The sequence below is a fragment of the Lithobates pipiens genome, unplaced genomic scaffold (assembly GCF_037356315.1).
Source record: "Lithobates pipiens isolate NorthernLeopardFrog02 unplaced genomic scaffold, aLitPip1_a1.2 Scaffold_13, whole genome shotgun sequence".
NCBI lineage: Eukaryota > Metazoa > Chordata > Amphibia > Anura > Ranidae > Lithobates > Lithobates pipiens.
In genome coordinates this window covers 165,766,785-165,780,015 of record NW_027507718.1, presented here as the reverse complement: position 1 = coordinate 165,780,015, position 13,231 = coordinate 165,766,785, and the positions used below count along the sequence as shown (strand labels likewise).

Below are 13,231 nucleotides of genomic sequence, written 5' to 3'. Positions count from 1 at the left end.
CGGCAAACAAGCAGAAAAATAAACAGGTCGTCGACGTCAACAACATATTAAAAAAAAGCCTACGGCACCTGGTATTCCCAGGCGGTCTCCCATCCAGGGACTAACCAGGGCGGACCCTGCTTAGCATCCAAGATCAGACGAGATCGGGTGCATTCAAGGTGATGTGGCTGCAGGTGGACTCTCTGGCCACTCTCAACCCTCTTGACAAATGCCACGATGGTCAGCTCGGCAAACAAGCAGAAGAATAAACCGGTCGTCGATGCCAACAACATATTAAAAAAAACATCTACGTCACCTGGTATTCCCAGGCGGTCTCCCATCCAGGTACTAACCAGGCCCAACCCTGCTTAGAATCTGAGATCAGATGAGATCGGGCGCATTCAGGGTCATGTGGCTGTAGGTGCTGGGCTCGAGTCCAGCGGGAACGCATGGGAACGGCGTTCTCGTACTATTTCCACAACGGGAACCCCGTTCCCTTTGGCAGCCTGAGGTTATTCAGCGCGTAGTCCGCTGCTCCTCGGCTGCCCGAGTGACTGGTTGCTAGGCTAGGGCCGCTCCGGGTCTAGCAACCGGTCACATGACGTCGGCCGTACACGTGGGCACGCACTGGCAGGAGTCAGTGGGCAGTGCGCATACGGCCTCCAGAGCAGCCAGCGACAGACACACGCTGCTTGGATCCGGACTGTCCCCTCCCTCCCCTCTACCCAATGCCAGACAGTCCTGGCCTCCTGGGGCCACAGCCGCTGCACTGCTTCCAGTTTACTTCTCTCCCGAGAAGGGAAGAGGATACCAGGTTAGTCACTAGTGTGTTATTAAGTTGCACTCTGCAATACCCTGCCAATACTCTGCAATACCCTGCCATTACTCTGCAATACATACCCTGCCAATACCCTGCAATACCATGACAATACTCTGCAATACATACCCTGCAAATACTCTGCAATAACCTGCCAATACTCTGCAATACCCTATCAATACTCTGCAATACCCTGGCAATACCCTGCCAATACTCTGCAATACATACCCTGCCAATACTCTGCAATACCCTGCAGTACCCAACCAATACTCTGCAATACCCCACCGCTACTCTGCACTACATACCCGGCCAATACTCTGCAATATCCTGCCAATACTCTGCAATACCCCACCAATACTATGCAATACATACCCTGCCAATACCCTGCAATACATACCCTGCCAATACTCTGCAATACCCTGCCAATACTCTGCAATACATACACTGCCAATACTCAGCAATACATACCCTGCCAATACTCTGCAATAGCCTGCCAATGCTCTGTAATACTCTGCCAATACTCTGCAATACATACCTTACCAATACTCTGCAATACCCTGCCAATACACTGCAATACCCTGCCAATACTCTGCAGTACTCTGCAATACACTGCCGATATTCTGCAATACAAACACTGCCAATACTCTGCAATACCCTGCCAATACTCTGCAATACCCTATCAATACTCTGCAATACCCCACCAATACTCTGCAATACATACCCTGCCAATACTCTGCAATACATACCCTGCCAATAATCTGCAATACCCTGCCAATACTCTGCAATACTCTGCAATACCCTGCCAATACTCTGCAATACATACACTGCCAATACTCTGCAATACCCTGCCAATACTCTGCAATACCCTGCCAATACTCTGCAATACCCCACCAATACTCTGCAATACCCCACCACAACTCTGCAATACATACACTGCCAATACTCTGCAATATATAACCTGCCAATACTCTGCAATACCCTGCCAATACACTGCAATACTCTGCAATACCCTGCCAATACTCTGCAATACATACCCTGCCGATACTTACTCTGCAATACAACCCTGCCAATACTCTGCAATACCCTGCCAATGTTCTGCAATACTCTGCCAATACTCTGCAATACATACCTTGCCAATACTCTGCAATACCCTGCCAATACTCTGCAATACCCTGCCAATACTCTGCAATACTCCAACAATACTCTGCAATACATACCCTGCCAATACTCTGCAATACATACCCTGCCAATACTCTGCAATACCCTGCCAATACTCTGCAATATATACACTGCCAATACTCTGCAATACATACCCTGTCAATACTTTGAAATACCCTGCCAATACTCTGCAATACCCTGCCAATACTCTGCAATACGTACACTGCCAATACTCTGCAATACATACCCTGCCAATACTCTGCAATACCCTGCCAATACTCTGCAATACTCTGCAATACCCTGTCAATACTCTGCAATACATATCCTGCCAATACTCTGCAATACCCTACTAATACTCTGCAATACTCTGCAATACCCTGCCAATACTCTGCAATACATACCCTGCCAATACTCTGCAATACATACCCTGCCAATACTCTGCAATACCCTGCCAATACTCTGCAATACTCTGCAATACCCTGTCAATACTCTGCAATACATATCCTGCCAATACTCTGCAATACCCTATTAATACTCTGCAATACTCTGCAATACCCTGCCAATACTCTGCAATACATACCCTGCCAATACTCTGCAATACATACCCTGTCAATACTCTGAAATACCCTGACAATACTCTGCAATATATACATTGCCAATACTCTGCAATACATACCCTGCCAATACTCTTCAATACCATGACAATACTCTGCAAAACTCTGCAATACCCTGCCAATACGCTGCAATACATACCCTGCCAATACTCTGCAATACCCTGCCAATACTCTGCAATACATACCCTGCCAATACTCTGCAATACATACCCTGCCAATACTCTGCAATACATACCCTGCCAATACTCTGCAATACTTACCCTGCCAATACTCAGCAATACATACCCTGCCAATACTCTACAATACATACTCTGCCAATACTCTGCAATACATACCCTTCCAATACTCTGCAATACCCTGCCAATACTCTGCAATACTCTACAATACCCTGCCAATACTTTGCAATATATACACTGCCAATACTCTGCAAAACATACCCTGCCAATACTCTGCAATACATACCCTGCCAATACTCTGCAATACCCTGCCAATACTCTGCAATACCCTGCCAATACTCTGCAATACCCTGCCAATACTCTGCAATACATACCCTGCCAATACTCTGCAATACATACCTTGCCAATACTCAGCAATACCCTGCCAATACTCTGCAATACATACCCTGCCAATACTCTGCAATACCCTGCCAATACTCTGCAATACCCTGCCAATACTCTGCAATACATACCCTGCCAATACTCTGCAATACATACCTTGCCAATACTCAGCAATACCCTGCCAATACTCTGCAATACATACCCTGCCAATACTCTGCAATACATACCCTGCCAATACTCTTCAATACATACCCTGCCAATACTCTGCAATACCTTGTCAATACTCTGCAATACCCCACCAATATTCTGCAATACATACCCTACCAATACTCTGCAATACCCTGCCAATACTCTGCAATACATACGCTGCCAATGCTCTGCAATACTTACCCTGCCAATTCTCTGCAATACATACCCTGCAGATAGTTACTCTGCAATACTTACCCTGCCAATACTCTGCAATACCCTGCCAATACTCTGCAATACATACCCTGCCGATACTTACTCTGCAATACTTACCCTGCCAATACTTACCCTGACAATACTCTGCAATACTTACCCTACAATACCCAGCAATGCCCTGCCAATAATCTGTAATACCCAGCAATAATCTGGCATAGCCTGCCAATACTTACACTGCCAAAACATATTCTGCTAATACCCAGCCATAGCCATTCATGCTCAGCCAAAATATTTTTGGGGGAGATGACGTGGATATTACAGTGGGGGAAATGTATATTACAGTGGGGGAGATGTATATTGCAGTGGGGACTATGAGCTGGTGACATTTTCACAGGTTTTTGCAAATTCAATTATTATTTGCTGATCCGAAAAATGATCCGATCCGTAACTCTGATCCAAGGAATGATCAGATCTGTGAGTTTTTTGATCCATTGCCGATAATCTTGCACGGCAAGGGCAATGTTTTTCCAGTTTGTGGGATATTTTCTAATTTGCTGTATTTGAATTTGGAACAGGGTGTATTTGTGTTAGAAATTCTCTGCGAGGGAAAGATCATCACCCATTGTGTTGATTATTCTGTTTGACAAGTTAGCTTATTTTGTTTTTATAAACTGGCACATTACAATAAATGTTGTACTGTATTTTCTGTGAAATATATATGCATATGAGCGTACCTTTTTTTTTTTGGTGGGGGAGTGGATTTTGGATGGGAGTTCCCACACTTTTTTCCCCAGGACTTGACCCCTGCGTAGGTGAGCTCTCTAACCCCTCTCAACCCTCTTGACAAACGCCAAGATGGTCACCTACTAACCAGGCCCCACCCTGCTTAGCATCCGAGATCAGACGAGATCAGGCGCATTTAGGGTGATGTGGCCGTAGCCAAGCTCTCTGGCCACTCTCAACCCTCTTGACAAATGCCAAGCTGGTCACCTCGGCAAACAAGCAGAAAAGTAAACAGGTCATCGACGCCAACAACATATTAAAAAAGAAACTACGGCACCTGGTATTCCCAGGCGGTCTCCCATCCAGGTACTAACCAGGTCCGACCCTGCTTAGAATCTGAGATCAGATGAGATCGGGCGCATTCAGGGTGATGTGGCCGTAGGCAAGCTCTCTGGCCAGTCTCAACCCTCTTGACATACACCAAGATGGTCACCTCGGAAAACAAGCAGAAAAAATAAACAGGTCATCGACGCCAACATATTAAAAAAAGCCTACGGCACCTGGTATTCCCAGGCGGTCTCCCATCCAAGTACTAACCAGGCCCAACACTGCTTAGCATCCAAGATTGGGCGCATTCAGGGTGATTTAGCCGTAGGCGAGCTCTCTGGCCACTCTCAACCCTCTTGACAAACGTCAAGATGGTCACCTCGGCAAACAAGTAGAAAAATAAACAAGTCGTGGAAGCCAACAACATTTTAAAATAAACCCTATGGCACCTGGTATTCCCAGGCGATCTCCCATCCAGGTACTAACCAGGCCCGATCCTGCTTAGAATCTGAGATCAGATGAGATCGGGCGCATTCAGGGTGATGTGGCCGTAGGCGAGCTCTCTGGCCACTCTCAACCCTCTTGACAAATGCCAAGATGGTCACCTTGGCAAACAAGTAGAAAAATAAACAGGTCGTCGACGATATCAACATATTAAAAAAGCCTACAGCACCAGGTATACCCAGGGGGTTGTCCATCCGGGTACTAACCAGGCCCAACCCTGCTTAGCATCTGAGATCAGACGAGATCGGGTGCACTCAGAATGATATGTCCATCGGCAACCTCTCTGGCCACTCTCAACCCTCTTGACAAATGACAAGATGGTCACCTCGGCAAACAAGCAGAAAAATAAACAGGTCGTCGAAGCCAACAACATATTATAAAAAAGCCTACAGCACCTGGTATTCCCAGGCAGAATCCCATCCAGGTACTAACCAGGCCCGACCCGGCTTAGAATCCGAGATCAGATGAGATCGGGTACATTCAGGGTGATGTGGCCGTAGGTGCAGGGCTCGAGTCCAGCGGGAACGCATGGGAACGGAGTTCCCGTACTATTTCCACAACGGGAACGCCCTTCCCATTAGCCTCCTGAGGTTATTCAGCGCGTAGTCCGCCGCTCCTCGGCTGCCCGAGTGACTGGTTGCTAGGCTAGGGCCGCACCGCGTCTAGCAACTGGTCACATGACGTTGGCCGCACTCATGGGCACGCACTGGCAGGAGTCAGTGGGCAGTGCGCATACGGCCTCCAGCGCAGCCAGCGTCAGACAGACGCTGCTTGGATCCGGACTGTCCCCTCCCTCCCCTCTACCCAGTGCCAGACAGTCCTGGCCTCCTGGGGCCACAGCCGCTGCACTGCTTCCAGTTTACGTCTCTCCCGAGAAGGGAAGAGGATACCAGGTTAGTCACTAGTGTGTTATTAAGTTGCACTCTGCAATACCCTGCCAATACTCTGCAATACCCTGCCATTACTCTGCAATACATACCCTGCCAATACTCTGCAATACCCTGCAATACCCTGCCAATACTCTGCAATACATACCCTGCCAATACTCTGCAATTCCCTGCCAATACTCTGCAATACCCTATCAATACTCTGCAATACCCTGCCAATACTCTGCAATGCAATACCCTGCCAATACTCTGCAATACATACCCTGCCAATACTCTGCAATACATACCCGGCCAATACTCTGCAATACCCTGACAATACTCTGCAATACCCCACCACAACTCTGCAATACATACCCGGCCAATACTCTGCAATACATACCCTGCCATTACTCTGCAATACCCTGCCAATACTCTGCAATACCCTGCCAATACTCTACAATACATACACTGCCAATACTCTGCAATACATACCCTGCCAATACTCTGCAATACACACCCTGCCAATACTCTGCAATACCCTGCCAATACTCTGCAATACTCTGCAATACCCTGCCAATACTCTGCAATACCCTGCCAATACTCTGCAATACATAAACTGCCAATACTCTGCAATACATACCCTGCATATACTCTGCAATACATACCCTGCCAATACTCAGCAATACATACCCTGCCAATACTCTGCAATACCCTGCCAATATTTTGCAATACTCCTCAATACCCTGCCAGTACTCTGCAATACCCTGCCAATACTCTGCAATACATACCCTGCCAATACTCTGCAATACCCTGCCAATACTCTGCAATACATACCCTGCCAATACTCTGCAATACCCTGCCAATACTCTGCAATACCACACCAATACTCTGCAATACATACCCTGCAAATACTCTGTAATACCCTGCCAATACTCTGCAATACCCTGCCAATACTCTGCAATACATACCCTGCCAATACACTGCAATACATACCCTGCCAATACTCTGCAATACTTACCCTGCCAATACTCTGCAATACCCTGCCAATACTCTGCAATACATACCCTGCCGATACTTACCCTGCCAATACTCTGCAATACCCTGCCAATACTCTGCAATACATACCCTGCCGATACTTACTCTGCAATACTTACCCTGCCAATACTTACCCTGACAATACTCTGCAATACTTACCCTGCAATACCCAGCAATGTCCTGCCAATAATCTGCAATACCCAGCAATAATCTGCCATACCCTGCCAATACTTACCCTGCCAATACATATTCTGCTAATACCCAGCCATAGCCATCCATGCTCAGCCAAAATATTATTGGGGCAGATGACGTGGATATTACAGTGGGGGAGATGTATATTACAGTGGGGGAGATGTATATTGCAGTGGGGACTATATGGTGGTGACATTTTCACAGGTTTTTGCAAATTCAATTATTATTTGCTGATCCGAAAAATGATCCGATCCGTGACTCTGATCAAAGGAATGATCCGATCTGTGATATTTTCTAATTTGCTGTATTTGAATTTGGAACAGGGTGTATTTGTTCCCTGCGAGGGAAAGATCATCACCCATTGTGTTGATTATTCTGTTTGACAAGTTAACTTATTTTGTTTTTGTAAACTGGCACATTACAATAAATGTTGTACTGTATTTTCTGTGAAATATATATGCATATGAGCGTACCTTTTTTTTGGTGGGGGAGTGAATCTTGGGTGGGAGTTCCCACACTTTTTTCCCCAGGACTTGACCCCTGCGTAGGTGAGCTCTCTGGCCACTCTCAACCCTCTTGACAAACGCCAAGATGGTCACCTCGGCAAACAAGCAGAAAAATAAACAGGTCGTCGACGCCAACAACATATTAAAAAAAAGCCTACGGCACCTGGTATTCCCAGGCGGTCTCCCATCCAAGTACAAACCAGGCCAGAACCTGCTTAGCATCTGAGATCAGACGAGATCGGGCGCATTCAGGGAGATATGGCCGTAGGTGAGCTCTCTGGCCACTCTCAACCCTCTTGACATACACCAAGATGGTCACCTCGGAAAACAAGCAGAAAAATAAACAGGTCATAGACGCCAACAACATATTAAAAAAAGCCTACGGCACCTGGTATTCCCAGGCGGTCTCCCATCCAGGTACTAACCAGGCCCAACCCTGCTTAGCATCCGAGATCAGATGAGATCAGGGTGATGTGGCCGTAGGTGAGCTCTCTGGCCACACTAAACCCTCTTGACAAACGCCAAGCTGGTCACCTCGACAAACAAGGAGAAATGTAAACAGGTCGTTGACATCAAAAAACTTATTAAAAAAAACCTATGGCACCTGGTATTCCCAGGTGGTCTCCCATCCAGGTACTAACCAGGCCAGACCCTGCTTAGAATCTGAGATCAGATGAGATCGGGCGCATTCAGGATGATGTGGCCGTAGGCGAGCTCTCTGGCCACTCTCAACCCTCTTGACATACACCAAGATGGTCACCTCGGAAAACAAGCAGAAAAATAAACAGGTCATCGACGCCAACAACATATTAAAAAAAGCCTACGGCACCTGGTATTCCCAGGCGGTCTCCCATCCAGGTACTAACCAGGCCCAACACACCGTATAGCATCCGAGATCAGACGAGATCGGGCGCATTCAAGGTGATGTAGCCGTAGGCGAGCTCTCTGGCCACTCTCAACCCTTTTGACAAACGCCAAGATGGTCACCTCAGCAAACAAGTAGAAAAAAAAAAAGTCGTTGAAGCCAACAACATTTTAAAATAAAGCCTATGGCACCTGGTATTCCCAGGCGGTGTCCTATCCAGATACTAATCAGGCCCAACCCTGCTTAGCATCCGAGATCAGACGAGATCGGGTGCATTCAGGGTGATGTGGCCGTAGGCGAGCTCTTGCCAAGCTGGTCACCTCGACAAACAAGCAGAAAAGTAAATAGGTCGTCGACGCCAACAACATATTAAAAAAAAACCTACGGCACCTGGTATTCCCAGGTGGTCTCCCATCCAGGTACTAACCAGGCCAGACCCTGCTTAGAATCTGAGATCAGATGAGATCGGGCGCATTCAGGGTGATGTGGCTGTAGGCGAGCTCTCTGGCCAGTCTCAACCCTCTTGACATACACCAAGATGGTCACCTCGGAAAACAAGCAGAAAAATAAACAGGTCATCGACGCCAACAACATATTAAAAAAAGCCTACGGCACCTGGTATTCCCAGACGGTCTCCCATCCAAGTACTAACCAGGCCCAACACTGCTTAGCATCTGAGATTGGGCGCATTCAGGGTGATTTAGCCGTAGGTGGGCTCTCTGGCCACTCTCAACCCTCTTGTCAAACACCAAGATGGTCACCTCGGCAAACAAGTAGAAAAATAAACAGGTCGTCGACGATATCAACATATTAAAAAAGCCTACAGCACCAGGTATACCCAGGGGGTCTTCCATCCGGGTACTAACCAGTAGTGATGGACGAACTTCCGACGGGACGTTTCGCGAACGCGAAACGCGAACGGGCACAAACGTTCGCGAAAACGACCGTTCGCCGCGGGCTCCATTGACTTCAATGGGAGGCGAATTTCGCAAACCTTTAGGTCGAATTTGCGGCCACGGGGTAATTATTAGGGGGTAGCACGTAGTCCCACCACCTGGACAATAGCATAATACATGTATGAGGTGAATTTGGGATCGATAACTACAAGCATTTTTTTTTTATTTGGGAAATTGTTCTGACAATTCAGGACTATGGAGCTAATGAAGGCAATGGAGGAGAGGGAAGGTCAGGGACCAGGGTAGGCAAACAAGAGGGTGCAGGAGATACAGAGCACTGACAGCAGCACCGTAATACAGAGCACTGACATCAGCACCGTGACATACAGCGCTGACAGCAGCTCCGTGACATACAGCGCTGACAGCAGCTCCGTGACATACAGCGCTGACAGCAGCTCCGTGACATACAGCGCTGACAGCAGCTCCGTGACATACAGCGCTGACAGCAGCTCCGTGACATACAGCGCTGACAGCAGCACCGTGACATACAGCGCTGACAGCAGCTCCGTGACATACAGCGCTGACAGCAGCTCCGTGACATACAGCGCTGACAGCAGCTCCGTGACATACAGCACTGACAGCAGCTCCGTGACATACAGCGCTGACAGCAGCTCCGTGACATACAGCGCTGACAGCAGCACCGTGACATACAGCGCTGACAGCAGCTCCGTGACATACAGCGCTGACAGCAGCTCCGTGACATACAGCGCTGACAGCAGCTCCGTGACATACAGCACTGACAGCAGCTCTGTGACATACAGCGCTGACAGCAGCTCCGTGACATACAGCGCTGACAGCAGCACCGTGACATACAGCGCTGACAGCAGCTCCGTGACATACAGCGCTGACAGCAGCTCCGTGACATACAGCGCTGACAGCAGCTCCGTGACATACAGCGCTGACAGCAGCTCCGTGACATACAGCGCTGACAGCAGCTCCGTGACATACAGCGCTGACAGCAGCTCCGTGACATACAGCGCTGACAGCAGCTCCGTGACATACAGCGCTGACAGCAGCTCCGTGACATACAGCGCTGACAGCAGCACCGTAAGCAGCCCCAGGAGGAAGTCAGCACAGCACAGGGATGGTGTGATCCCCTCATAATAAGAACCCCCAGGAGGAAGTCAGCACAGCACAGGGATGGTGGGAGCCCCTCATAATAAGAACCCCCAGGAGGAAGTCAGCACAGCACAGGGATGGTGGGAGCCCCTCATAATAAGAACACCCAGGAGGAAGTCAGCACAGCACAGGGATGGTGGGAACCCCTCATAATAAGCAGCCCCAGTAGAAATATGACACCGCTCAACCTCTTCAAAGAGGAGGGTAGGGGCATATAGTACGGTGTGCTTTTTTGGGTCAGGGAAGTGAGCCAAATGAATTAAGAAGGTCTGTGTGCTTGATTCCAAAAATTGTTTATAGACATATACATGGTCTACTGATCACATGTGTTGAATTCCTCCGAGATCCATGCCTCATTCATTTTTAGAAATGTGAGGTAGTTAACACTGTCGTGAGCTAGGCGAGTACGCTTATCGGTCACAATCCCCCCTGCTGCGCTGAACGTCCTTTCGGACAGGACACTGGATGAGGGGCAAGCCAACAGTTCGATTGCAAATTGGGCAAGCTCTGGCCAGAGGTCAAGCCTGCCCACCCAGTAGTCTAGGGGTTCATCACTCCTCAGAGCGTCCACATCGGCCGTTAACCCAATGTAGTCGGACACCTGACGGTCTAGGCGTTCCCTGATGCTGGATCCGGATGACACCTGTCGATGGGTCGGCTGAAAGAATGACCTCATATCCGAAGTCACCAACACATCTTCAAACCGGCCTCTTCTTGCAGGCGCTGTTGGATTGGTACCCGCAAATCCTTCTCTGGGAGTGGGAATTGCTCCTCTGCCAGCGCACGCAAAAGCAGAATGCAGCATTTCTCGAAGCAAGGCCTGGAAGTGCTGCATTCTGACAGCCCTCTGCGACGGCGGTAACATTTCCGCCATTTTGTGTTTGTACCGGGGATCTAAGTACGTTGCCACCCAGTACTGGTCCTTGACCCTCATGCTTTTTATACGGGGGTCCCTATTAAAACACTGGAGCATGAAGGCCCCCATTTGCACTCAAGCGGAAGGTATGTGGTGGTGGTGGTGTTGTTGGTGGTAGTGTCTTTGGGGGTGCACATAGCAGAGAGTGAAGAAGAGGGTGCAGATCGAGAGGATGAGGAGGGTGCAGAAGAATAAGGCTGAGTGAGCCACTCAACCAAGTCTGGTGCGTCCTTTAAAGTAATTGAACGCACCTTCTGCAACTTCCCACTTTGGCTCAAGGCTGTTGCTCCTGCCCTACCCCTACCACCCCTGCGGAAGGGCCTGCCTCTTCCTCTGCCTGTCATTTTTTAAATCACCCTGTGACAAAACTCTTAGTCCCTATACCGCTGAAGGACTGCTGCAGTATAGGGCAGCGGTCAGCAGTAGTGCACGTCAACCCTATGTATTGTGGACCGATAGCGGTCCTTACAGAACAGCAGACTGTACTGCACTCAGGCCTATGTACCGTAGCACCCTATACCAAGTTACCAGTCCTTATAAAAACTTTTGTGGACCAAGCAGGTTGTGTGTTAGTGATTAGCAGACTGTACGTCAGTCCCTATACCAATGAAGGACTGCTGCAGTATAGGGCAGCGGTCAGCAGTAGTGCACGTCAACCCTATGTATTGTGGACCGATAGCGGTCCTTACAGAACAGCAGACTGTACTGCACTCAGGCCTATGTACCGTAGCACCCTATACCAAGTTACCAGTCCTTATAAAAACTTTTGTGGACCAAGCAGGTTGTGTGTTAGTGATTAGCAGACTGTACGTCAGTCCCTATACCAATGAAGGACTGCTGCAGTATAGGGCAGCGGTCAGCAGTAGTGCACGGCAACCCTATGTATTGTGGACCGATAGCGGTCCTTACAGAACAGCAGACTGTAACGCACTCAGGCCTATGTACCGTAGCACCCTATACCAAGTTACCAGTCCTTATAAGAACTTTTGTGGACCAAGCAGGTTGTGTGTTAGTGATTAGCAGACTGTACGTCAGTCCCTATACCAATGAAGGACTGCTGCAGTATAGGGCAGCGGTCAGCAGTAGTGCACGGCAACCCTATGTATTGTGGACCGATAGCGGTCCTTACAGAACAGCAGACTGTACTGCACTCAGGCCTATGTACCGTAGCACCCTATACCAAGTTACCAGTCCTTATAAGAACTTTTGTGGACCAAGCAGGTTGTGTGTTAGTGTTTAGCAGACTGTGCGTCAGTCCCTATACCGCTGAAGGACTGCTGCAGTATAGGGCAGCGGTCAGCAGTAGTGCACGGCAACCCTATGTATTGTGGACCGATAGCGGTCCTTACAGAACAGCAGACTGTAACGCACTCAGGCCTATGTACCGTAGCACCCTATACCAAGTTACCAGTCCTTATAAGAACTTTTGTGGACCAAGCAGGTTGTGTGTTAGTGATTAGCAGACTGTACGTCAGTCCCTATACCAATGAAGGACTGCTGCAGTATAGGGCAGCGGTCAGCAGTAGTGCACGGCAACCCTATGTATTGTGGACCGATAGCGGTCCTTACAGAACAGCAGACTGTAACGCACTCAGGCCTATGTACCGTAGCACCCTATACCAAGTTACCAGTCCTTATAAGAACTTTTGTGGACCAAGCAGGTTGTGTGTTAGTGATTAGCAGACTGTACGTCAG

At 48.6% G+C, this 13,231-nt stretch overlaps 14 pseudogenes; all 14 read right to left on the bottom strand.

The window, feature by feature from the left end:
- Positions 1-56: 56 nt before the first annotated feature.
- LOC143979571 (5S ribosomal RNA) lies at positions 57-175 on the bottom strand (annotated as a pseudogene).
- Positions 176-283: 108 nt separating this feature from the next.
- LOC143979519 (5S ribosomal RNA) lies at positions 284-402 on the bottom strand (annotated as a pseudogene).
- Positions 403-4,575: 4,173 nt separating this feature from the next.
- Positions 4,576-4,694, bottom strand: LOC143978242 (5S ribosomal RNA; annotated as a pseudogene).
- Positions 4,695-4,798: 104 nt separating this feature from the next.
- LOC143979245 (5S ribosomal RNA) lies at positions 4,799-4,907 on the bottom strand (annotated as a pseudogene).
- A 107-nt stretch (positions 4,908-5,014) lies between these two features.
- Positions 5,015-5,133, bottom strand: LOC143979345 (5S ribosomal RNA; annotated as a pseudogene).
- Positions 5,134-5,238: 105 nt separating this feature from the next.
- On the bottom strand, positions 5,239-5,357 carry LOC143979504 (5S ribosomal RNA; annotated as a pseudogene).
- Positions 5,358-5,464: 107 nt separating this feature from the next.
- Positions 5,465-5,583, bottom strand: LOC143978530 (5S ribosomal RNA; annotated as a pseudogene).
- A 2,248-nt stretch (positions 5,584-7,831) lies between these two features.
- On the bottom strand, positions 7,832-7,950 carry LOC143978652 (5S ribosomal RNA; annotated as a pseudogene).
- A 106-nt stretch (positions 7,951-8,056) lies between these two features.
- On the bottom strand, positions 8,057-8,165 carry LOC143979501 (5S ribosomal RNA; annotated as a pseudogene).
- Positions 8,166-8,272: 107 nt separating this feature from the next.
- LOC143979171 (5S ribosomal RNA) lies at positions 8,273-8,391 on the bottom strand (annotated as a pseudogene).
- A 106-nt stretch (positions 8,392-8,497) lies between these two features.
- On the bottom strand, positions 8,498-8,618 carry LOC143979290 (5S ribosomal RNA; annotated as a pseudogene).
- A 106-nt stretch (positions 8,619-8,724) lies between these two features.
- Positions 8,725-8,843, bottom strand: LOC143977595 (5S ribosomal RNA; annotated as a pseudogene).
- Positions 8,844-8,923: 80 nt separating this feature from the next.
- On the bottom strand, positions 8,924-9,042 carry LOC143979010 (5S ribosomal RNA; annotated as a pseudogene).
- Positions 9,043-9,148: 106 nt separating this feature from the next.
- Positions 9,149-9,257, bottom strand: LOC143979823 (5S ribosomal RNA; annotated as a pseudogene).
- Positions 9,258-13,231: the final 3,974 nt, after the last annotated feature.